General features: G+C 33.3%; 1 protein-coding gene across 1 annotated transcript in view; it reads right to left on the reverse strand.

Annotated features, from left to right (window-relative positions):
- LOC115875772 (zinc finger protein 90 homolog) overlaps positions 1–26,346 on the reverse strand; it is a 288,452-nt gene that overhangs the window by 91,927 nt on the left and 170,179 nt on the right. The gene's annotated exons all lie outside the window — the stretch shown is intronic.

A 26,346-nucleotide genomic window follows, 5' to 3' on the forward strand; every position in this document is an offset into this window, starting at 1 on the left:
ATACTGAAGCTGTGCAAACCTTAATCGAGCTTTAATCTAAGCACATGTGTTTGGAATTTTGGGTGTGGCTTAACACGACAGAATAGGGCTAACCCTTAGGGCAGATTCCTGAAATCTACATATATAAAATGCTAATGTTTATCTGTGTCGTCTCTACTGAAGTAACGACTTGCTATAGAAAGTTGCTTTTTTTACTAAAAGATAGCTAATTGGCTCTTCTGAAAACTGTCATCGCCGGATTTTTTGTTTTTCATTTAATTAATAAAAATAAAAAGTATTTTTTTTCCTTATGTCGTGGCGGATGCGCCAGGTTTCAACTAGTATAATATATATTTCCTTGGGCCATACATCCGCTTTAAGCTAAATTTTCATGCATCCGTTATCCGATGATACGATGATACGATATTAATTTTATTGGTTGAATTTAAAGACTTCGATTGGTTAGAAACGGTTAACCAATCGAACCCTTTAAATTCAACCAATAAAATTAATATCGTATCATCGTATCGTCGGACAACGGATGCATGAAAATCAAGCTTTACTCGACCCTTGAGAGCGACCCGAAAGTACAGCGTAATAAGGTCTGTTCTCAGAAGAATCCCTGACTAGTCAGCGCGTTTCTTATTGGTTGAAATGTGTAGAAACCAGACTAACAATCAGGTTTCTACGCATTTTAACCAATGAGAAACGTGCTGACTAGTCAGGGATTCTTCTGAGAACAGACCTATAGACTCTTAAGTACGATTTTAAAACAAATATTTATTTCTATGTCATCTACCTCCAGCGGATTTATTGCATGTCTAGTCTGAACACTAGGAATTTATTAAAATGCAACGTTAAATTGCAACTTCCTTTTCATAGATGTGTTTATTTAATTTGCTAGCATTTACGATTGGAACGAATTGATGTACCAATAAACTATGTGGAATGTTTGTAGTTCTGACATTAAGATATCACATAATTTATAGGATCTATTTCAGCGTAGATTTAATAGCAGTTTATTATATTGTGTATATATTGTAGTTAGAACGGAATGGATAGTGGTGACAGGGGGGGGGGATTTATTGTTATGAATATTTCCAACGACAAAGTTAGAAGAAATAAGAATATTTTTATTTAAATTTCTATATTTAGTGCATTTCTTTAAATGTTATTTCAAGATTAGGTATACACAGATATTCTAAAGTACAAATTTGATTTTTCAGTACGATTCTTTAAAAAGTCAGTAAACGTAATTTTAAAATGGCAAAGGAATTACTTTTAAAATTTTATTTAACGTTTAAATAAAAAACTGTTTAATTTAAAAGTTCTATTTTTTTATTAATTATGACTAACTTATCCCGCGCCATGATCCTGAAAGATAGGGCTAACTCCCCCTATCTTTAGTATAGTAGGGTATAGGATTTAAAGCAGGATAAGGCAGGATTATAGCAGCCAAAGCAGGAACTTGTTTCAGCCATCCTGCTTTTATTGTGTTGCTATGTGTGATGTCACCAATCAGACTTAAAATTGCTGTATCTTAAAAACAGCAAGTGTTGCTGGGATGAAATTTAGAGCAGGATGCAACAGGGGTATAGCAGCGCAAGTAGGAACCATTTTTGGCGATCCTGTTTCTCATGTGTTGCCAACTGGGAAGTTAGCAACCAAAATAAAAGTAACTATAACTCGAAATTGGTAGGTGTGGCTGGGTTAGGATTTGAAGCAGGATAAAGCAGGATTGTAGCAGCCCAAGAAGGATCGTATTTTATAATTCCTGCTTTCAATGAGTTGCTAACTTCCCCGATCTGATCCAGAACGTTTGAAAATGTTCGCGAACGTTCCCTCGTCATGAATGGGAATGTTCGCTTTACTACATCCCTGTACAGAGTGTCCCATTTTCGTGTGTTTTACAGGGTATTTCGTTTATGAGTAGAGATACAAAGATGTCATTTTCATATTACTGTGCTACTTTTTTTTTATGAAACTAAAGATGGTACAAACAGATTTGTCCTAGGCCTCTTTCCTTAAATACAAGGCAAATTTAAAATTATTGCATTTTTCGACTCCCCTCGTATTTCGCTTATTTTTTGAATAACTTGTTACTTTTTAATAACTTGTGAACCCATAATCCTAAGTCTGGCCCCCCAGCCAGGGGTATTTTGCTACTGCGCAACCCATAACATTTGCAAAAAAATAAATCCAAAAAACATTCTTTAGGCAACATGAAATTTGTTTATTCTTAAATTTTAGCATCTATTTAACCTAGAAATAAGCATACCAGACTTTTTTTTCGGGTTTAAAGTGTAACCCGACCATTCCAAATATGTTTAATTATTACACCTGGAAAACATACTTTAGGCATTCTAAAATTTTTACAGTGTGTTTATTAGATGATATTAAAAAATATGTGTTAATTGCCAGACGAATTCAAAGGGTTTTAATACTTACCTGACGCGAATAAAGATTTTAAATGAGCGCGACAAAAAGGTCTTATGAGTATCTATAAGCGCGAGAAAGATAGTTTATTGAGACCCGCCGGCAGCCGATGATGAGCCGATGCGGCTGACGTAACAGTATTTTGGAGTACTTCACTTTTGCAGGCTTTTAATTCAGAGATTATTTTGTTGGAATTAAGTTACCATATACAAATATGTATTTATAAATTAACTACTGGATGTGCATACTGTAAATAGTTTAGAATTACTGCAAAGTAAATATTTTAGTAACTACTAATTTCGCTACTAACTACAGAATCACAATGGATAAAAAAACATTTAAGTTGTGTAGTTTGTAAAAAAGTTACTAGTGACAAAGTTATTGTTTTTGATGAAGGCAGACTACAAAAATGCAAAGATTTTTTAAAAGTGCGCCAACAACATGGTTTAAAATTTAAAGAAGTGGTTTTACCAGAAAACGTAGTCCCGACAAAAGGGTACCACGTAGAGTGCTAAAAAAATAAGTATTCTGGAATTTTATTAAAGTACCATTGTTAATCTTTCTAAATAGATTCAAAAGTAAGTAAAAGTGCTTTACTTTTATGCTTAGGCCTTAAAATTACTTTTTTATATTGTCAATCAGGTCATAAAAAATTATTAATAATAATATGTCACAAAAAGTATAATAATAATTATACTTTTGTGACGTTTGAAAAAATATATTTTATATTATGCTAATTTTTAAATAATTGTTCGTCTTTTTATTCTTTCAGATACAAAATACTTAAATTAAAAAGTCTTCTTATTGAAAGGATTTCAATCATACATTTTTATTAAAAAATGTTTTTATTTATTCAATATTAGTTAAGTTTTTTTTAATTTTACGACCTGGGTCGCTGTTACGTCAGCCGCATCGGCTGCCGACGGTCTCAATAACCATCTTTCGCGCTTAAGCCCGCGCGCACTGGAATAGGTATCGGCGAGAGCGAGCGGGCACGTAATTTTCAGTTTACGTTGAAATAATGTAAGCCCGCGCAATCGCATCAGATCGGTGCGCCTGAGCTATCGGCGTTACTCGCGCCATCAGGCGAAATCAGAGAATGCATGGGAGGGGGCGAATAGTCTACGCCTAGCGACTGTTTTTAGTGGAGGGGTTTTACATTAAACATGTTCGATGAATTATTAATCGAAAGTGTACGAGACCATATCATACTTAATATGCGGTTTCTGATAAAAATTTCTTACAAGCACGTAACCTATATTGTTTACTACACTTATTCAATAACTGAATTAGAAAACCTTCCGCTTAAACCCATTTATTTCTCATCTCGTTTTGATTATCTCAAATTATTTTGAAAATCGAATTTAAATATCGTCAAAAAACTTATCATATTATTTAATTTTTGGTTTGTTTTGACGTTAGTAATAACAGCTGATAAATAGTCATTCTATGTTTACTATGTTGATCGCTCCGTAAAAGGTACAAATAGAGAAAATAATGTTTATGTTTGAATAAAATATTTGTACATATATCTACCGTATGATAGAAAAAAACGGCGTCCAGTTGGATGGGAAATGACGATTGATGACATTTCCTATATAAATTTACATATAAAATGGCACCGACCTTCATTTATGGTCATCGCTGATGCCGTTCCTTCGATACGGTACTATAAAACTATTTATATTTTTTATTTTTTCAATTCTCTTTGACTTTTTTATTATATTTTGTTTTTAAATCTGGTTTTGTCAGTAGTAAACGAAACTTGTGTTTGTTATTTGTTTATCGATTGACGTTTCGACTAATTTTTACCTGGCCCTTTAATTCATAATATACAATGTATACTCATCACTAACAATGTTTATATAATTTTTTCTTACCACAAACGAAAAATTATTTATATACGTATATTATATCTAGATGACCGAATTAAAAATTGGTCGAAACGTCAATCATTAAAACAAATGTAAACAATAAGTTTCGTTTCTTTTATTTACTGACTAAACAAAGATTTTAAAAAACATAAAAATAAAAGCTATATATAAATGTTTGTAATGACACTTATTTAGATTAAAAAACTAAAAATAGAAGTTTTATTTGACTATTTTTCATATCTAGCTTTGTTTCTTTTAAAGAACAAATTAAACCTCTCTTTTGAATTATACCACCGGAAAGCAAAAATCGGCTCAAGCTTAAGAGTCATGTAGTATATTTTATCCCCATCTTCCAATTTATTTGACTAATTTTTATGTGGTTATTAAGACTTAAATATAATAATGTGTGTTTGGTTAAGATCTAAATAATATTAATTTCCATCATAAAGTATAAAATATAAAAAGTTGCATAAAAATATAAATAGTAATAATACTTTATAATTTTTTGAAATGCCGAATGAATTTGACTAAATTTGAATAAACTTCTCCTCGTCTATGCTCAAATTTATGCTGGTGACGTACTCTTGACCGCCGATCGTGCGACTCCAGTGCGCGGCTACAATCGACTTTCCGACCGGTCGTGTCGGTCGCGCCGCTCGCACCGCTCGCTCTCGCCGATACCTATTCAGTGCGCGCGGAGCTTTTTATAGATACTCATAAGACTTTCTTATCGCGCTCATTTAAAATCTTTATTCGCGTCGGGCAAGTATTAAATCCCATTGAATTCGTCTGGCAATTAACACATATTTTTTAATATCATCTAATAAACACGCTGTAAAAATTTTAGAATGCTTAAAGTATGTTTTCCAGGTATAATAATTAAACATATTTGGAATGGTCGGGTTACACTTTAAACCCTAAAAAAAGTCTGGCATACTTATTTCTAGGTTAAATAGATGCTAAAATTTAAGAATAAACAATTTTCAAGTTGCCTAAAGAATGTTTTTTGGATTTATATTTTTGCAAATTTTATGGGTTGCGCAGTAGCGAAATACCCCCAACCCCCCAGCCAGACTTAGGATTCTGGGTTCACCAGTTAATAAACTATACATTTTTAGTTATTCTAGCTTGCCTAAAATATGTTCTCTAAATATGTCGTCAGCTCTTAGGCTAAGTGTAAATTTATAGAACTTTTTAATGCAAACTTAACCAGGGATGTTCTCTATATATTAACGAATAAAGTAATTATGGTACCACAGATTATAATTAAACCTAGTTAGTCATAATCGATGTAATTGTTATTACTTCTAAGGCAAAAATAGGTATTTAACGGGCCGGAATATAAGAGAACACACGACTCGGCTCGGTTAGAAGTCATTTTAGCGGCGATAAATTAAGCGAGTATAAATTTGCCCGCGCAATAAAGTACCGATAGCCGGCGGCGGCGAACCTCCGCGGTACCACTCGCGGCGCGGAGGATGGGTTCGGTGCCGTGGGAAACGAGACCCGGTTCCCGTCTCGTGCCGCCCGCCACTGGTTTTACGCCCATCGCGCGCGATTGTGCCAAATGCTGTGGCTCGTGGGATCACTTTATCGCAGGGTTGGCATGATTTAAATCATGATTTAAATCAAGTGATTTTTTTAATTTTAATTATGCGATTCAAATCAAAAAATTAACTTTTTTAAAAGGTTTTTAAACTCACAATAAACCGACAAATAGCTGTAAAAGTTATAAAAATGTGTTCTAGAAAACTATAAAAAATATTTATATACCCCTATATCTATTCATTAAATAAAATGTTACACTTGCTATTGTAACGTTTAAATACTTTTAATAAATCGAAAAATAATTGTAAATATTATAAACCTATACAAAAAATGATTTGTATAACACAGTATTTGTATAAAGGTATAACAAGTAATAACAGTATAATAAGGTATTTGGTATAAAAAATTAGATAATATATTTTTCCAAACCAAAATTACGTGCATTACAGAAATAGATGTTGCATTACTTGCATACAGTAGAATTTTGAAAACCCGGGTTCAACAATTTTCGCAGAATTTCTTTCATCTTTGTTATAGTTGATAATGCGGTTCCTTGCGTTTCACCAATATCATTAAAAATAATAATTAGCTAACCACTTAATATTTTCGCGAACAGATCAATATAAGTTCACCATCCTTGTAATCTTTATGTATGATTCGGTATTTTTGTGTACTTTATGTATTTTAAAAATAATAATTAGCTAACCACTTAATATTTTCGCGAACAGATCAATATAAGTTCACCATCCTTGTAATCTTTATGTATGATTCGGTATTTTTGTGTACTTTATGTATTTTTTTACTTTATTCGATAGAAAATGACATTCTGAATAGAATGGCATATCATATGTCAACTTCCCGCTTCCCGCTTAATAAAAAATCTTATTTTAAAATTCAATCTAGTGTGCCATGGCTATGTTAAAAACATTAATCCTTAATCAAGGAGCCTTGGAAAAATAGATCTGATCGTCTAATGTTTTTAGTATCTTGTCCTGGCCAGTTAGAAAATGCTCAAATCGTATTTTTAATCATATCTCTATATTTTGAAATGGAACGGGGGTGGCTCATTAGCATATTTGGAAAAAGCATTGTTTTACGAATAATTTAATACCACACACTTGGTATTTCGAGTCAAATTTTCGTTACGAACCGCAAGTTATAATTTCAAATAAACCATATGCGAAAATGTCAAAAATTGACATGTGATATGTCATTCTATTAGAGCTTTATTTTCTATCGAATAAAGTAAAAAAATACCGAGGGTGCCATTTAAAAATGAAAAGTTGTAGGAATTTCAGGTGAAACAAGAAGTGGCAGAAAGCAATTGAATACGTCAATCAATCCTAATTTATGTCATATACTAACATAATAAAACTCGTTTTTTTAACTGAAAAAATAAAGTTATATAGGTGCGCCACTTTTGAGACGCACCCGGTACAGTAAGTATCACATGTATACCGCAAAATCGTTATAACTCGTTATAATTCAAGAAAGAGCAACAGGTAACACACAATAGATATGTATAAAGTCGCGGTGATTAACCTCCCTCCGGAATATTCTACAACTTAGCCTAGAATCAATTAGAAAACAATAAACTATTTTAAAAACTTCGAAGTTTACTATTGAAATGAAGCTAAATATAATCTATTACATGTCTAGTAGAATGAGTGACTGAAAAATAAAGTTCCAACCCTAGATGCAACATTTTTCGTAAACGCCTACTGTGCGGTTTGACAATTTGATGCAAAATCTGGCAATACCGCATAGAAGAAATGTATCAACCCGACTTTGTCTCTTTTTAATACAGTTGATTTTTCATTATGCTCTTATGTCTACATCACTGTCTTACACGTTAAAATCCAAATCACGCCTGTTCGATGATTCGATCTGTATATCAACTCGAATGTACGCTAAAATCGCACGAATACTTCGATTATTTGTATTCCAATAGTCCCTTCGCCAGTCAATAAAATAATTACATTTTCAATATTGTTATAGGTATTTGCCAAAAGTACTGAAAGTTTCAGAATCTTTCTTATTTAAAATGGATACCTACCATCTCCATTTTTTCTAGAGTTTAAAATTCTCTGTCAAATTTGGTTAAATTTGTTATCAAAATCAAACGTTCTATACCGATAATAAACCTACTGAATTTATTCTTCAACTCAAGCTAAGTAAATATAATATCCTTGTAAATCCTATTAACAATTTAGTAGGAGTTCCGTACATATCACTGGTAGCTACTAAAGCGAAGCAATAGCTTTTAATCTGACCGCCACTGGTCTTACACTTATTGTGCTTTCGTGAGATAAGACTTTGCGTGGTGGTATTCGAGCAAGTTAACTTTAATTTAGACAAATCATGTTACTAGATTTATAAAAATGAGTAGAGTACACTGAAAGCCAGTCGCTAAACAAATCTTAATTGATCTGAACTAAATAATGAAATTTGTAGATGAACACTTAATTTGTGATATAGAGGGTATCTTAATATTCTGTGGACATAGATCGAAATATTACGTATTTTTGAAATTCAAATAAGGCAATTGAACACAATTTATCTCCATACAAAAGTACTTATTTTTTCTACTATTTTAAAAAATACACACATTTTTGAGATATTTAAAGAACACATATTCCGTTTCGAATGAGATTTAGAGTTCCTATGTTTTGCTAGATGCTTGACTTTCACAAAAAATACAGGGGTATGAGGAGGGTGAAAACTACACCCCTACATCAATTCTAGTAGGAATGTCTTGCAACTTTAAAAACTAATGAACTTCTTTAGTAAAATAAATCCTTATAATCCTAATACTTACTAGATATTTTGTCTCCTAAAAAAGCGCCACCTGGCATAGTTTTTAAGAAAAAAATTACATTCTTTCCTATGACCCTAAAATTTTATAGTAATTAGGAAATAAGTTCAAAAAATAACTTTAAATTCGTTTTCCTCAAAACTATGTTTTGTGACTTAACACTTGTTTGCTTTTGGAGTACCGATATACAGCGCGTGTCTTAAATAAATCCAAATATTTTAGGGGTTGTATATTTCGACTCCAGAAACACGATTATGATTTTTTTCTCAAAAAAAGAATTGAAAATTTGGAATTTTTTTATTTTTTTTTTATTTTTTAGTTAAAAAACATTCTTGATAATATGGCAACATAGGTGGTCGATTAAATTTACAAAAAAAAGAAAGCCCAGAAAAAAAACAATGGTTCTCAAAATTTAAGCAAAAATCTTTTTTCTTTGGAAATTTTCAAAAATAATTCGGTTATTTTAAACTTATTTGAAAAACTGTAAAGAGAAAATATGTTTCTTTTATCGAGATCTACCTTGTATAACCATCCTTTTTTTGCCATAATTAATAACATCCTTCTAAACTGGCCATTATTATAAAGCATAATAAGACAGTTTATGATCATTAGAGGTAATTATAATTCAATGAGATTTTAACATCTTTAACTCGTTTCAAGATATAATCAGTATTTAAGCATAGGTACACATATTTCGTGTAAATTTAATTAGTTATTTAGGCTGAGCCTAATTACTGCCTATTAATTTTACGTATCTTCACTCTGTGAAGGATTAATTGATTTTTTAAATTTTTTTAGATTCATTTTTTTATAGTGTAGCTTTCTACTTGGGAAGACCTATTAGGGTAATACGTAAGAATAAAATAATAGAATATAATATCGTGCAATTGCCCAACTTAATATAATTATTATAGAATAAAGAGAGATTGATGCTAACAATAATTTATAACAAAATTGTTGAACAGGTACTTAAAGAGAAACTCAATAAAATAAACTGACTTGATCCTACGTGAGATCTTACAACTTTTCATACTGGAAGAGTTGTGTTGCCAGACTTTTTTTTGATGGGATCTCATTTCTTTTTGCAGATTATCATTCTATTTATAGGGTAATATATCATTCAAAATAATATTAAAGAAGTTTGTCTAGCAATAATTCATAAACTTTGAATTATTGTATAAAATCAGATAATATCAAATCGACTAATTCTAGTTTTCTAACGACTTTTGTCTATGACTTTCGTTATAGCGCAAATTTCAACTATAAATATGTTCAAATAATGATTTTACCAATGCTTATTCAAAATCATGTTCTTGTCAATTTTGCACAAATGTTATTTTTTACCTCGTAAACTATAAGAGATAGGTATAGGATAGTATTATAATAGAAAAATTATGAGATATGAAAGTATTTTAAAGAAATGTAATAATATACTATGTGTTCCATTTAAAATAACAAATGTGCTACCACTTTTCAACTGATCCGGCAACACTGTAACGCTGATAATATTTTAGATAGATAGAGCTAGATATAAAAATCCAAATTTTGAAAACAATCGTATCACCAGTTCTCGTATTAGCATCGCCGGAAAGTTAGTTACCGGTAACGGCTAGAGAACTAACTTTTAATCCATAAGGATATTTCGAGATTTTTCATTTTAAAGGTTGTTCCATATCCGATCCGTACAATTTGATTGTATTCAAACTATTAAACGTAACCATGGAAACAGTACGGAAACGGAACGGATAGTAGCCGATACGGAATATATAGTGACTCAACCTTTAGAAGTTTGACTAGCAATAAATTACAATACTTGAATTATTGTTGTTACATTCATATACAAATAAAATCAGACGAGATCAATTCGATTAATTCTAGTTTCCTACCTTTTTCTCAACTGGAAAGTCAGTTACCGGTAGCGCCTAGAGAGGTAACTTTTAATCCGCAAGGATATTTCGAGATATTTCATTTTTCCTTCCGTTAAAAGCTTAAAGCTGCCTAAAATTCAAAATTTGAAGTTTGTGACAGATCTAGAAGTACCATTGCGATAAAAAAAGTAGTACAACAAAATATGATTTAATCTGCCGGTCTATAATAAAATTAAAAAAAAAACTTGAAAATTGACCTTTTTTAAAAGGTAGGTAAATTTTTTATACTTTTATTTCGCCACGCATACCTACCAATTATTACCAAATTCATGGTAACGCATAAAAAGTTACGTGGCATAATTGTATTGTTTGACGATATCCACTTCTCGATATCCTTATAGACCAAGAGTTCTATCTGGGACTACTAAAGCCCGGACCCCATTAGCCAACACGCTACGCCACGTGATGCCATGCTACTCCACGTCATGAAAATCTGTGCTTAATTTTTTTTCATTTAATTACATGTATTGCGTACACACTAGGCAACACGCGACGCCACCCGACGCTATAACACGCTATGACACGTGTGATGGTCGATTCGTCGGTCGTTTCCAGATCTCACCAACGTGTGTTACGGCGTGTTGTTCCCCGTTTGCCTCTCTAGTACCGCAGCTATCAACTTTTGTAGTTGATGTAGGGATGCCTCAAAAATAAAATAAATCGATATTTTGAATCGATTCAACATCGGATATAATAAGATAGATCCAGAAAAAATCGGCAACAAAAGATTGATCCCCAAAAGATTGATTTAATAATATCGATATTCGATTCTGAATATATTGGTGTACTGGTATTATGATTATAATTTATGGGTATCGATACTTCTAGTATTTTCGTAACCCTACTGATAACTTTTTTAACTCAAAATTTCAGGCGTGTTAACACGTGTTACCTAATGGGTACACCGTACACCCCATTCCCACGTCGCAACACGTGGGATAGCGTGGCATCGCGTGGCATCACGTCGGGTGTTAATGGGGTCTTGGCTTAATTCTTCTACTACTTTTTTTTATCGCAATGGTACCTTAGCATTGTGTGTTTTTTTATGATTGTGTCAGTGAGTAAAAAAAATGTGGAAAATAAAGAAATTTGATTTTTTTTATTTGATTTGATAATTCATAAACTATGAGGTATAATTACTAGATATTTTGGTAATCTAGCTAGCTACAGTATGTCCTCATGTTTAGTAAAAATTAATAATCTTGCTTCATCCACAACAAAGTTATAGGGTGGTCAAAAGTGTCGCTAATACCTTCGACAAAAGGATGGTACGGCTGTGCTCGACTTGGCGAGACAGTAACGAACACGGTAACTTGTTAATTGTTCCAATTGATTAGATGCACTCTTGGAATCTATACTAATCAAAGATATTTAAACTCAATACTAATAATATATAAAATCCTTAAGTGACTGACTCACTGATTAATCACGATCCTGCTCAAACCACTCAACGTAAGAAGCTCAATTTTGGCATACAGGTTGATTCTAGGGTGTAAAGGTTCGATAAGAAGGCATTTTTCGAAATTCCAGTTCCAAAGGGGTGTCAATGTCACCAGGAGGCCCTCAAATATTACAATATTTTTTATTTAAAAAACGGCCAAGTTTCCGAAAAAACGCTTAAACACGTATATTTTATTTTGTTTTTTTTTACATATTTAAAATTTTTACAAAATAAATACAGGGTGTTTTGAAAAATCTGGTCATTGATTAATCACGATCTTGATGCTTAAAGCGCTTGACGTAAAAAGCTGATTTTTGGAAAACGGATTGACTTTAGGGTGTAGAGGTTCGATAAGAAGGGATTTTTCGAAACTCGAATTCTAAGGGGGTAAAACCGCCCCTGAAATATTAGAATATTTTTTATTTAAAAACCGGTGAGTTTTTCGGAAAAACTCGTAAACACGTATATTTTTTAAAAATTTATACAGGGTATTTCATAAAATATGACCATTAAGTAATCACGATTCTGCTTAAACTGCTTGACGTTTAAAGCTGATTTTTGGTAAACGAATTGAATGTGGGGTGTAGAGGTTCGATAAGGAGGGGTTTCTCGAATCTCAAATTCCAAGAGGGTGAAAACGCCCCTCAAATATTACAATATTTGTTATTTAAAAAACGGTTAGTCTTTCGGGAAAACGCTTGGACACGCGAGTTCCAAGGACAAGTTTTATAATAATATCGCCATATTGTTTTTTCTCATGCTGACATAAATGTGAGAAAATTTTATCCAGTTTGTATGTCAATGGAAATTCTTGCTTTGCTTTATCATTACCATTACAAATGATTAGTTCGACGCGAACAACGTCGCGGGTACACGCTAGTATAGATATAAAAACTCACCAGATAGTTGAGCGTCGTATCTACCAAACGGATTCCGCAAAACACAACCAAATATAGAGATCTTTTGATCTTTCTGCCTAGAGACGGAACATTTCGTTATGGACAAAAATAGTCACTGGCGCGGCAACCCAAAATCTCAAAAGTGTTCCGTATTTTGGAAGCTCCAGATGCTATTTCATTGAAAGCCAAAATTTTTTTTATTACGGTATTGTCCGTTTGGTGGAAATCTGCCTTTAGAACGTTTCAGTCGTTTAAACGCGGCACAGCAGGAGTTGTCAGTTATTTCTTGAACATATAGTAGCTTTATAGAAACGCGGTTCGACTATTATAAGCGCTTCTTAAAGAGCGGTCAATACATTAAAGCGATATATACAACCAATTATATCGACGTTTCGACGCAAACGAGCCGAGTGTATTTTTGCGTTTGAGGGGCTCCCGGTTGACCCCGACGACACCTCTATGGTTCCGCTATTCCCTGCGGAGATAAGCCGCGCACGATCGCAGACAAGAAGAGGGAAAAAACGAAGAAAAGGAGGAAGATTCCCAACGTACCGAAAAGATCATCATTTACCGCGAAACGCAAGAATCTAATCCGGCGGTGGCAGACGTGCCGCGTGGGAGTCGAAGATCTCGATAAAGCGAGAGAGCTTTAAACAGCTCGAATGTACACACGAAAAACCTGCTCAATCTATATAAATAAAAATTAAATTATGTTGCAGACGGTCGTTGAAGGAATGTCTGTATGTTAGAGAGAGACCTACGTAAAATATATGCCCAATTAATAAGCAAGATTCTCTGACGTCACGAGAGTAATAATTTGATTAATAATACTTATACGGTGTTCTTTTTAAAAGTTCGTGTACTAAGAGAGAAAAAAAACTACTTACTTACTGCTATTACTCGCTGATGAGTATTTAACACGCATCAGAAGATCTTTACGCAAAGGTTTTTCTTTCATGAACTTTTCTGTGACTGAAAAGCCCCATACGTGATGTTATCTCTCTGCCGCACTCCGGACCTTCAAAAATCTCATTACTTTGTTGCTTCATTACTTTTTGTTGTTGTTAACTGAGTTTACAATCCTTCTCCAGTTCATTCAAGAGTGCGCTGCCTCCTACCACTGATTCTGCATGCTTATCCCTTTTAAGTTTTCATGGAAAATATCCTTGTATCTTTTGAGTTCTCTACCCAGTTTACTCTTACCGTCTACAAGCTCACCGTAAAGAAGAGATTTCGGTAGGCGGTTTTCTTGCATCCTGCATATGTGACCAGTCCATCTTAAGCAGGATTTAGTAATCATAACTTTGGCGCTCTCGCAGCTTTTTAAAGGACCAATACGTTTGAGACATGGTGGTATCCTTAGATTCTTAACAGTTGTCTAAGGTTGCTCTGTTGCAACTTGTTTAATGCGTTCATGTACTGGCGGTACGGCATCCTGGTTTTGCTTCCATATAACATGGTGGGGATTATTATTGCTCGGTACACTGCAAGTTTCATTTTTGTGCTCAAGTCATGATTGTAGAAAATGCTGTCATCTAATTTCCAGAATTCTCCTGAGGAGCTGCTAATTCTGTGCTGAATTTCAGAGTCGATATAGGCCTTTTCCGAAATCAAACTGCCGAGGTAATTGAGTTCCGCTACACATTCAAATATAGTTCTCCGATTTTTATAGTATTGTTATGATTTTACGGGGGAGTACACATAATTTAAGTTTTATCGATGTTCAACTGAAGGCTCAAAGCTTCGTATGCCCAGGTATGTGTTTAGCATTTCTTGTAATTGCTGTCAAGTTTCTGCACGTATAGCACAGTCATCAGTGTATTGAAGTTCTGTGATGAATTTTATATGTGTTTTTGCCTTTGTCCTGAGCTTTATGTTGAACAGACCGCAACGCCGGCGCCGCCGCGCCGTCATATCTATATCTATTGCCCGTCATAGTGAGAATCGCGTCAGGCATACAATACATCACAATAACGTCCCGTCACCGTCACGTCGAGCCAACGCACCATCTCGACAGGAAACATGAAGTAAATGGGAGATGAATATGTACGTTGTTGGCTATTTAAGAATATTTACCGTATATTGCGCACCGTGACGGTGGCGACACGTTATAGTGATTATACAACTCTATGTACATTTTTCCTATATAGAAGGATGTGATTAATAAGTGATAATTATTTAAGTGCATCGCTTGGTGGCCATATTGTAATTGTTATTTTTTGAAATTTTAATTCAGAAGTCATTTCTGTCAGTTCCACAAAATATCCCGTCAATTCTTATTACAAAATGGCAAAATAAGAAGGATATATGTACTTTATTTCGTTGTATAATCTTTTGAATACAACTCGATGTTTCGAGATTACCTAATATTGTATGATCGAAAAAAACGGCGTTCAGTTGGTTTGGAAATGACGATTGATGACATTTCCCATATAATTTTACATATAAAATGACAGCGATCTTCATTTCATAGCAATCGTTGACGCCGTTTTTATTCGATCATACGGAACTTTTGCCTGACACTCAATGCGATACCGGCAATACTACGACTCCGAAAAGAGGAGTAACACATTTCGTGTCAGGTAAAAGTATTATTCGGTAATCCCGAAACATCTTGTGGTGTTACATTCGAGGAGAATCGTGCCTTAATCATCTTGGTCGTAAAAAAAAGACAATGCGTCTCGCCAATAAAAATTCGCCATATTTGCAAGTAGCCAATGTAATGAGTGGGCGAAGTGTGTTTCGCGGTGACATACTCGTCATGTTCATGTGGACCCTCTGCCGCGTGTATAGAGGCAGCGATCTACAAAATACATTGCTGTTTATTCAAATATGTTTTGTAGTAAATTGATCATACTCCAGTATTTTGTTTTGCATTCTTGAAATTCCTTTCATAGATCCAGTAGACGTACTTTAATTTTACATAAGATTCAGTAGAAATCTTAGGCCAGGGCCCAGAGTTTTTCTTTTTTTTGCAGGTTAGCGTAACTATTTAAAAACGATTATTTCGTATTTTGACTTAGTCTCAATCCCTACTAATAAAAGTTTTCCTTTTTATTATACATACACGTCACACACACAAGTCACGTAAACTTAAGATGTAGTTAATCGTATTTATTGTGATAAACTTTTTTCGTGTGTATAAAATGCTATTTAGACTTTTTTTTGTTATGTAAAAAGCGATTTGATACTATTGTTTATTCCGCCAACGCGGAAAGTGAGGAATTCCGTGTCAAAGACGACCAAGAATTAATTTGCCGAGCACGATTTTTATTGTTCGCCGACCAAAGCCGAAGAGGATGGTCATCTTGAATGGCCATTTTTCTTTTCGACGTTATTCAACACACCTGGAGAATATTTTGAATAGTGCTACAGTCAAGTGGAATATTTGTGTAATGAGAACATTCTATAACAGGCCTACTAGATAGTAACCTCCTTAAAAATGTCAGCATTTACTCACCATGGTATTCTAGGAATGAATGTCGATGTGTAATTTTAAGTCTTGTGATTTTTTTTAATTTGTTCTAAGAAAATCACTTAATACACTAAGTAATTTCGAAGATGTAAATACTATAAATAAAATATATCTATTATAACACGAGGAGTATTTTTGAATAATAATAATGATAAAATAAATTACCTCTTCCTTTTTATGTACTTTTTTTAAAGTTGGTACGCCGATATATTTTAAGTTGAAAGTAAATGTTATGTTCTACAGAGCGTAGTGGCGTAGCTACAACCCCGCTTACCCCCGCGGTTGAGGGCAGGCCCTCTGATATACAGGGGGATATATTGAAAATTGAGATCTAGCTATTTCGGCTATTGAGCCAGAGGCCCACTCTTCCTAAGAAAAATAGTCCTCCCAAAACCCTATAAATAACCCGTTCAATATTAACGTTGATTGAAGAAATAAGAGGATGCGCAACCTTATGGGCGATTTCCTGGCACAACAAGTGTCCGAGATGTAGCTGGCGTTACAGTCAGGGTGTCCGAGATTTAGTTTAGCCCTGCGTCCGCCGCCGCGTGCTGGGTCCTGGGTCGTTTACAACGCAGCAGATAAAGTATACTGTATACTAGTGTACACTGTACTGTAGTTCTGAATTCAGTCGACAGAGTGAGTGGTTGCCGGAGACAGTGTTGCCAGCACTATAGATTAATCCGTAGATTTTGTGTACAGTACGTTAATAATACGGATTTTCTATCATTAAACAATTTAATATAATATTATAATGATTAAACAAAGAACGGCGTCAGAGTTGGCTTGGAAATGAAGATCGCTGTTATTTCATATGTAAAATATTATGGTAAATGTCAACAATCGTCATTTCCAAGCCAACTAAACGACTTTTTTCGATCATACGAAATATTCAGTACCTATAAAAGAATTTTTATTTTTGTTGTTTATTCTATGTTTAACATGAATCAATTTTCAATACGTAAACGCGGATCTTTCATCCAAAGATATTTTCGTCAAATGTACTACAGATATTACACATTTTAATATGACAACACTGTCGCTTTCAGTTCCACACCGTCTTCGATAATCTAGTCAAATTAGAGAAAATGAGTATCATAGACAAACAGATGATGAGCGTGATATGCGTTGGCTGCAAAACGAGTCGTGGCTCCATCGTACAGCACTTGAGACGTAAAGGGAAATCACATCAGCCTTGTCTCGAATTCGCCCATTAGGTTGCGTATCATCCCAATTCTTGCAATCAACGATATTAATTTTTTGAAAAGTACTTCCAGAATTCTTAGAACATATTACTCATTTACAATAATTATTAGTGTAAAAAAATTAAATAGCTACACTATTAAGCGAATTTCATATTTTTGATTCTACCTTGTATATGAAAGAATATATAAAATTTTACTGGCTTATTTGAAGATTGGTCGAAATTTTATTGAATATCAACATTTTTGAGAAACAATGAACAATTATTTCATAATATATGTCCTAATATTTAAAAACTGCATTTGCAAAATAAAACACTAATTTACCACATCACAATACACCAAAACACTTTACTTTTGCACTGGACGCGCGTTTCGCTAACCGTGTTAGCATCATCAGCAGATTATTAAAACTAAATACAATCACACAAACCAAAATGCAAAAGTAATACCGCAGATATTTATAATTTTTGAGAACGCTGGTTATTTGACATAATTTGATACAAATAATACCGGTAATTTGACAAGAGTTTGACAAATTTCAAAAATCTATAATGAAGTTTATACGCATTGCGTCCGTTTATCGTTCCGTTACTCCAATCATATTGAAATATATGAAAACCCATCCGTAGTTAACTTAAAAAATATTATATTTTTTTTAATGAAATAAATGGATTGGTATGCATATCATCTGTGTTTTTTCTACCATCGTCTTTGGAAATCCCTCAGTCGTATAACAAAGTATACAAATAATAATATTTCACACGAATAATCATAATATTTTCAATTACAAAAACTTTCAATTGCCTCTCTAGAACTCCTATTTATGATCTCTTCCAACGTTACCATGCAAGAACGATTTTAATTATCTGGAAAAAAGATTCATACCATGAAAATTACTTAAGAAATAATAGTTAATTAACCACTATTTTATAGCTGCGATTATTTCATCCCAGTTATTCTTGTCCCAAGCGTATATAAGTACATTAAAGAGCTCTAAACATCTCGTTACAATCAAGGTAAATATGCCTTATCTTAATTACAGTTATAACATCGACCATAAACTCGTCGAGATGACTACTTTCACCCTGTATTCCGCCTCGCATCACACCAATACGTTATCTCGAAGGTCTCTCTGAAACCCAACGAACGGAAAGCCTAGTCGTAAACTACCAAACGCAAGCAGTATTTCACAGCAAAAGCATCCAATGATTGCTTTCCGCGATTCGCGTGACTTGAATGATTCCATCGTTTTTTATATTTAATTTGATCGCTAAAATCATCGTTTGTAGTAATTCTTGATTGGCTAGGTTGATGCATAAGGACGTTTGATGATTTGCTCGAAAGCTGTTTATAATAGGCTAAAAAGAAAGTCACCTTGATTGGCGAGACGTGAGATGCTACGCAAGGAAAAAGCTCTTCTTCTCTTAAATATCTCTCATTGATCTTCTAACTATTTATTACGTGCAACTAGCAACTAGCTATGGTAGGAGTATCACTTTAGCCTGCAATAGAAACGCATATTATCCAAGTATAAAAGACTCCAAGTGTAAAGGTCGACGCTTTATCTGCTCGACCGACGGAAACTATTTCAACGCGAATGATATTGGATGTTTGGATAGCCAATGGTAACGCCAATGATAATGGATGAATGGTAGTAAGGGTAAATGTATGTTCCTAAGAGGAAGGTGCAATATTATAGGGGCTATAAGAGCGGTCGACTCAGTAAGCATCAATTCGAAGTTGGTCAAAGAATGCCTAGAGAAGCCAAACAAATGAGAGAAAGAAAATAAGGCCCTCCTGCTCTGGATGCCACCCCACCAAGAGATAGAAGGTAATGAAAAAGCAAACGATCTAGCTAGAAAAGGAAGAAAAAAGCGAACACTCTAATACTGGATTAGAACCGTTCTGCTTCTCAAGTGGAGAGCAACTTACAACTTAAAGCAGGCCTCAAGAACCTCAAGAAGGCCTCAAGAACCCCATGTTAAGGAAGATTTCATCCTTAACATGGAATGGAAATCATTCAGCGGTCTAACACGCTCCAAGAAATTTCTCAGGAGTTACTACCAAGAAAAATCAAAGATTTTCTTCCCAACATATAGTCTGTGAAACGAATAACTTTGAATTTGGCAGTTCCAGCGGGCTTTTCTAGTGTTAATTTTATTAGGTTAGCAACTTGCGGCCATGCTGTCGCAATGCCGTCTCTAATAGAACAGCCTCGGAGCGAGATTTATGACGTCACGCTAGATAGATACTACGGATTAATAAATACGTATTACTTAATAAATATATGTTACTGTAAATGTCCGAAATGCGGCAAAAAACCTAGGATAAGCGCGCTAAACCTAGGATTTACCGTAAGCATTAACTAATTAGGTTAGCCTGGTTATTTGGAGGGTGTTAATGCATTGGTTAGCCTGGTTATTTGGGGGGTGTTAATGCATTGGTTAGGTGGTTATTTGGTGGGGTTGGTTGGTTTTTACTACCACTTGCTTTTGGTAAATCCTAGGTTTTACCGCATTTCGGACATTTACAGTAACATAGACAAAAGTTTTCAGATAAAAAGTTGTAGATAATTACATCCTTAATGAGATCGTGTCTTCTGTTTTTTCTAAAGCCTGTCATTTTTGACGTATCACACAAACATATGTTTTTTTAAATGGAAACCATAGTTGGCCATGACTTCATAAAAAGCGGCATTTTTTAAGCTTTTTAGCGATATAAGCTATAATATGTTTTCTTTGAAAAATTACTGAGTTATAGCCAATTCTTATCATTTTTAAACAATTTCACTTAGTTAGCCATGGAAACAAGTTCTATCGCCGTTACTCTCAGAAATGTGAAGCTGTCACATTCAAACTTTGTAAATTAAAATAAACAAAAATTGTAAATATGAATTTCTCAAATGAAGAAAAGCGTGTAGATACTCGCGCATCAATAGAGTGTTTCCAAAGACTTTCATTATGCCCCCCCTCCGCATAATGAAAGTTTTAATGTTAAAAAATGTTTGATAATAATTGATAAACTCACAGGATAGGAAGAGGTGGACTAATTGCATGGACCTCCTCGATCACCTGACTTATCCATTTTAGATTTTTTTTATGCGGTATGATAAAAATAAGGTTTACAAAAGAACTGATGAATTAAGAGAGGCACTCGAAGTGCCGGTACGAGAGAAGTTTAATTAAGTCAACCGGTCCTTTTTGTGAGAATAGGTAATAATTCAGTCTATTCATTATTTGTATATTGTAAAACATTTGCTGCATATGTATGGTTCATAGTTTATTTGCCAAAGTATTTAACGACGCATGGTGTCATTGATGACGTGCAACGAAAGTTGTTTTAGTTCCCTTTATATTGTATTTATTAACTGTATATTATGTATATTTCATGTAAACTATATCGTTTATAAAATACACACCAAATATACGAGGAATAATTATTTTCCATGTATTCTACAACATATTTATTAATCCGTAGTATCTAAGGAGCGTGACGTCATAAATCTCGCTCCGTGGCTGTTCTATTAGACACGGCATTGGTCTGATATTTAGAAATGTCAAAAGCTGATAACATTTTACTTTTGACAATTATGTCATTTCGTGTTGATTTTTGCAAGAAGAGGAAGAACTGTCACTTGTTTTACTATTTTCCTTTTTTATTTCACGAAAGTAAAAAGAGTTACCTATCTGATTCGTTCAGGCACTCAATTTAAAGAATATCAGTAACTTTTTTGACAGAGGGATTTTATATTTGCCATGTTGGTGAAAAATAACGGTCAAAATTCAAAGTTATTCATTTTATAGACTATAACACTTGGATGTGATTATCTACAACTTTTATCTGAAAACTTTTTGTCTAAAATAGCTTATAATGGAATTATGGACAATTTTTAAAATAGCCGAAATTTGTTTTTTTCTAAATATCTAGTAAGCCATGAACTTTTTCAAAAATCTGAAAGGCGCATATTTATGACTCCACAAAACTGCAATTCTTTCCCCATTTAACCGACTCTCTATCTCCAGTAGTTTCCGAGATACCCATAGAGAACATCATAGGAAACTCACCCTGTATATTATATTCATAGGATATGTTTCCTGAAATTACATTCTAGCTTTTAGAATCTCCTCATATAAATTTTAGCCAAGAACATTTAGAACAATATTAGAAACGAAAAATATAAAAAATGACTTATTCTTTAGCTTCATATTTTTAAATTATTAATTAATTATATTAAAATAGGTCTATTTTCCGTTACAAAAGCCCAAAAATTTCTGAAATCACTCAAATAACACACTATAGCTAGGTTTGAGCCTCAGCTGGCTAGGCTTGGTGCATTTCAGCTGATTTCAAAAGTTTTTGCTATGTATTTCACGCCGTCCCGGTTATAGTTCATGTTGATCACATTAAAATAATATTAAAATCGTGGCTTTGTCATAATATTTAAGTATTTTAGTTTTTTGCTAGCGCAGTTATTAAAACTACAGAACACTCAGCTACGAGGTTAATGTGCTGTAACGCTGTTAAGGGTACCTACTGTATGATCAAAAAAAAAAAACGGCGTCAGCGATGGCTATGAAATGAAGATCCATGTGAATTTATATGTAAAATTATATAGGAAATGTCATGGTCATCATTTCCCAGCCAACTGGACGCCGTTTTTTTTTCGATCATATGGTACTATGCTATTGTTTATCTGTCTCGTCTCTACTGAAGCAACGAGTTGCTCTAGAAAGTTGCTTTTTCTACTAAAAAATAGCTAATTGGCTCTCCTAAAAACTGTCGCCGCCGGATTTTTGTTTTTCATTTAATTAAAAAAAATAAAAAGTATTTTTTCCTGATGTCATGGCGGATGCGCCAGGCTTCAACTAGTACTATATAAATTGCAATATTAATGTTATACTCTTTTTTTAATCAACTAGTGCTTAAATTATTTATGAATATCTCTAGAATTTTAATTATGTACTTTCAAAAAATTTCGTTATAGGTGAAATAGCCCAAGTTATGATCCCACTAGCAAAACTATGCTCGCTACCGTAGCTGAACTCATCTAAAAAGTATTATTAACTTCATAAATAAATTATAATACAAGTTAAGCCTTCTGAAGATATGAAAATATTTACTTTTCTTATATATTTTTTAGAATTTTTACAAATTATACTTTCTAACACTTTTAGAATAATTATATAAACTTATTTTTGTATACTCGCTATTTAAACTTGTCTATTTGTATATACCGATCGTTTAGGATATTCTCCGATGGTGGCAGCACCGGCGGAGAATGCACCAAGTTTTTGATTTTTGTATTTTATTAGACATTGTCAAAGACCGTAAACACTTAAGTATATGAAATATAACTGAAACCATTAACTTATTTCACTAATTTCGAGGTTCTGAAGGAGGCTTTAGTGTTTAACTTTTAATAAATTACGTCTAGGGATTGATACGACAAAAATTATCATCGATAACATCAAGATCCACTCTATGACACCGTTTTTTTATCGTTTGGTATTGAGAGCAAAAAGCTGTTACATTTAAAAGAATCAAAATTGTGTTTTTGGTCTAATTACGGCGAACAAATTCCTCAAATAAGATAAATCGAAATAAAAGATATTATGAAACATAAAGTACCTATACGTGTCTCCGAATGTCCCTGGTATTTTTACAAAACATTTCAACTTTTACTATCAAATGTAACGGGGCATGCCAATGCCTCCTTTAAGACACATTCAATTGCTATCGTTTGTTTACGCACAAAGCGACTAACAAAATAATTAATTAGACTGGCTCTTGTTATTATCGGTCCGGCGGACTATGTATTTTACGTTGCGGAATTAAAAGCCAGTTCTAAATACTTAACAGCGATTGCGACATAATTGAAGGAATTGTAACAAGGAAAATGTACAAATCGCCTTTTTTCAACGAAAAATTTTAATGTTCTCGATTTTAAACAACATGTATTGTCAGTTCAGCGATCTTTCAACGTTACGTCATCATTATTTGTTAAGTTTGCGTTTCAAGGTGTCTCTGAGATCAGTTCATATTGTTTAAAAAATTTAAGTAGGTACGTTCAGAAATTATTAATTGAGGGAGTTCCGTTTTTATTAAATTCATGTAGGGTACGTTAGGCCTTGATTCATTATCTTTCAAAAAATTTGTAATTTTAGGCGCATACACCAGTAGGCGCATACACAAGATAAATCGTATCTTCTATTTTAAACATTTATGAAAAAAAATTGAGATTCTACAGGGTGCGTCTCAAAAGTGGCTCACTCCTATAACTTTTTTTATTTTTTCAGATAAAAAGACGAAATTTGGTATGTTAGTATACGACATAAATTAGGGTTGATTGACGTACCTATTCAATTGTTTTCGGCCACTTCCTGTTTTACCGGAAATGACTACAACTTTTGATTTTTAAATGGCACCCTCGGTATTTTCTTACTTTATTCGAGAGAAAATAACACTCTGTATATCATATGTCAACTTTTGAAATTTTCGAATATGGTTTATTTGAAATTGCAACATGCGGTTCATAATTACAATTTGACTCGAAATACCAAGTGTGTGGTATTAAATTATTCGTAAAAAATGCTTTTTCCAATGCTAATGAGCCACCCTCGTTCCATTTGGAAAAATTGAGATATGATTAAAAATAAGATTTAGGCATCTTTTAACCGGCCAGGACAAAACATTAAACATATTTATTTATATTTTTTATTAGATGATCAAATCTATTTTTCAAGGCTCCTTGACTAAAAATTAGTGTTTTTAACATAACCATGGCACTCTAGATTGACATTTAAAATACAATTTTGTTTTAAGCCAGAATGTCAAAAGTTCTGTTTTCTCTCGAATAAAGTAAGAAAATACCGAGGGTGCCATTTACAAATCAGAAGTTGTAGTCATTTCCGGTAAAACAGGAAGTGGACGAAAACAATTGAATACGTCAATCAATCTTAATTTATGTCATATACTAGCATACCAAATTTCGTTTTTTTATCTGAAAAAATAGAAAAGTTATAGGGGTGAGCCACTTTTGAGACGCACCCGGTATACTTAAAATACACGATGATACTCTATAGATGTTAAATTAATAAAAAATTGAATTTCAAATTAAAAATTCAAAAATTCCGAATTAAAAATAGTTTGACACCGTCATCAAATTTTAATTTTGACATAGATCGATGTCCGTCAATAAAATCTTAACTCCAAATCAAATGACAATCACAATCGTGCTCTGGATACGCGTTGAGCACATATTGGCAACATCACAATTTCTAATGTAGGTAATAGTCAAAAGTTGATAACTGACGGATGTAACAATGAAAAATGTCAATGTTACGTGAATTTCATAACCTATTGTTGAGTTATGTCAAGCTATTTTTCTATGAATATGTCATTATTCTTATTATACGAGGGAAGTGTTAAAGACACTTCTCAGCATTTTCGATGTTTTGAACAATATTTATAGCTGCCAAGTCGTAAATTATCAATTACTGATCGAAAATTACTACTTCTTCTATAAATGCCTCAATAAGTAATTGATAATTTACGACTTGGCAGCTATAAATATTGTTCAAAACATCAAAAATTCTGAGAAGTGTCTTCAACATTTCCCTTGTATATTAAGAATAATAACTTATCCATAGAAATGGCATAGGTTGACATAACTCAACAACAGGTTATGAAATTCACGTAACATTGACATTTTTCATTGTTTTATTCACATTTGACTATTAGATACCTACGAAATTGCGATGCTGTCAATATGTGCTCATCGCGTATCCAGAAAACCGATTCGCACGGCAACGAGAATACCAATATCGACTGCTTGGCGTTCCGCTAATCGCATACTTTCGCTCACCGCTTTGAAAGCGTAACGTTTTTATGTCAAAGTTACAGAATTCCGGCCCTAGTCATTTCCGATGAAACAGGAAGTGACCGAAAGTAACAACTAATATATCAAATCGTTTTTTTTATCTGAAAAATAAAAAAGTTACAGGGGTGAGCCACATTTGAAAAATACCCGGTATAGCATAAAACACAGAAATAGTAATACTTATTATCACTTTTAAATGCATACAATTTGCTGACACGTACATTAGGTAACACGTACACAATAATTAATCAAAACTTTTTTCTAGTGATAAATACAAAAGGTCATTTGCGAGTTCAATTATCAACAAATAAAAACAATAAATTAATCACCGTAGAAAAAATAGACAAATTACAGTAATCTTTAATGCGTGAACAGGTAAAAGAAGTTGTGCGAAAGCTTTGATTGATCGATGACGGTTATAGAGAAACTTTCGTTTTATTTTATTTATCGTTTGGTTTTAAGATTGCACACGTGCATTATATTTCTGATTTATAGATGATTGGTGTGTCAAATATATAATTTCTATCTTGCAAAAGTTATTAATGAGATCTGTGTAAATTATGTGAATATTTTCAAAGCAATATCAAAACAATAACAGGCAAAATAATTTTAATGTATTCTTCCTGGAAATGCTGCCCTTAAAAACACACAAACTACCCCTCATTTTTTATAGTATGTACTAGCATTTGTTAAACTTATTATTTGACGTCTTTTATACCTTTTCCTGTTTTACATACGTTATTGGAATTATTTATCAGCAATATTATTCATCCAGAATAACTCTCCGATTTCCGGTGAAATTTTCATATTTTTCTATCTTTTTAATCTGACTTAAATAGACGAAACCCCAATAATATAGCACAACTA

The sequence above is a fragment of the Sitophilus oryzae genome, unplaced genomic scaffold (genome assembly GCF_002938485.1).
Source record: "Sitophilus oryzae breed Bouriz unplaced genomic scaffold, Soryzae_2.0 scaffold_1396_pilon_pilon, whole genome shotgun sequence".
In the NCBI taxonomy this organism is placed as follows: domain Eukaryota; kingdom Metazoa; phylum Arthropoda; class Insecta; order Coleoptera; family Curculionidae; genus Sitophilus; species Sitophilus oryzae.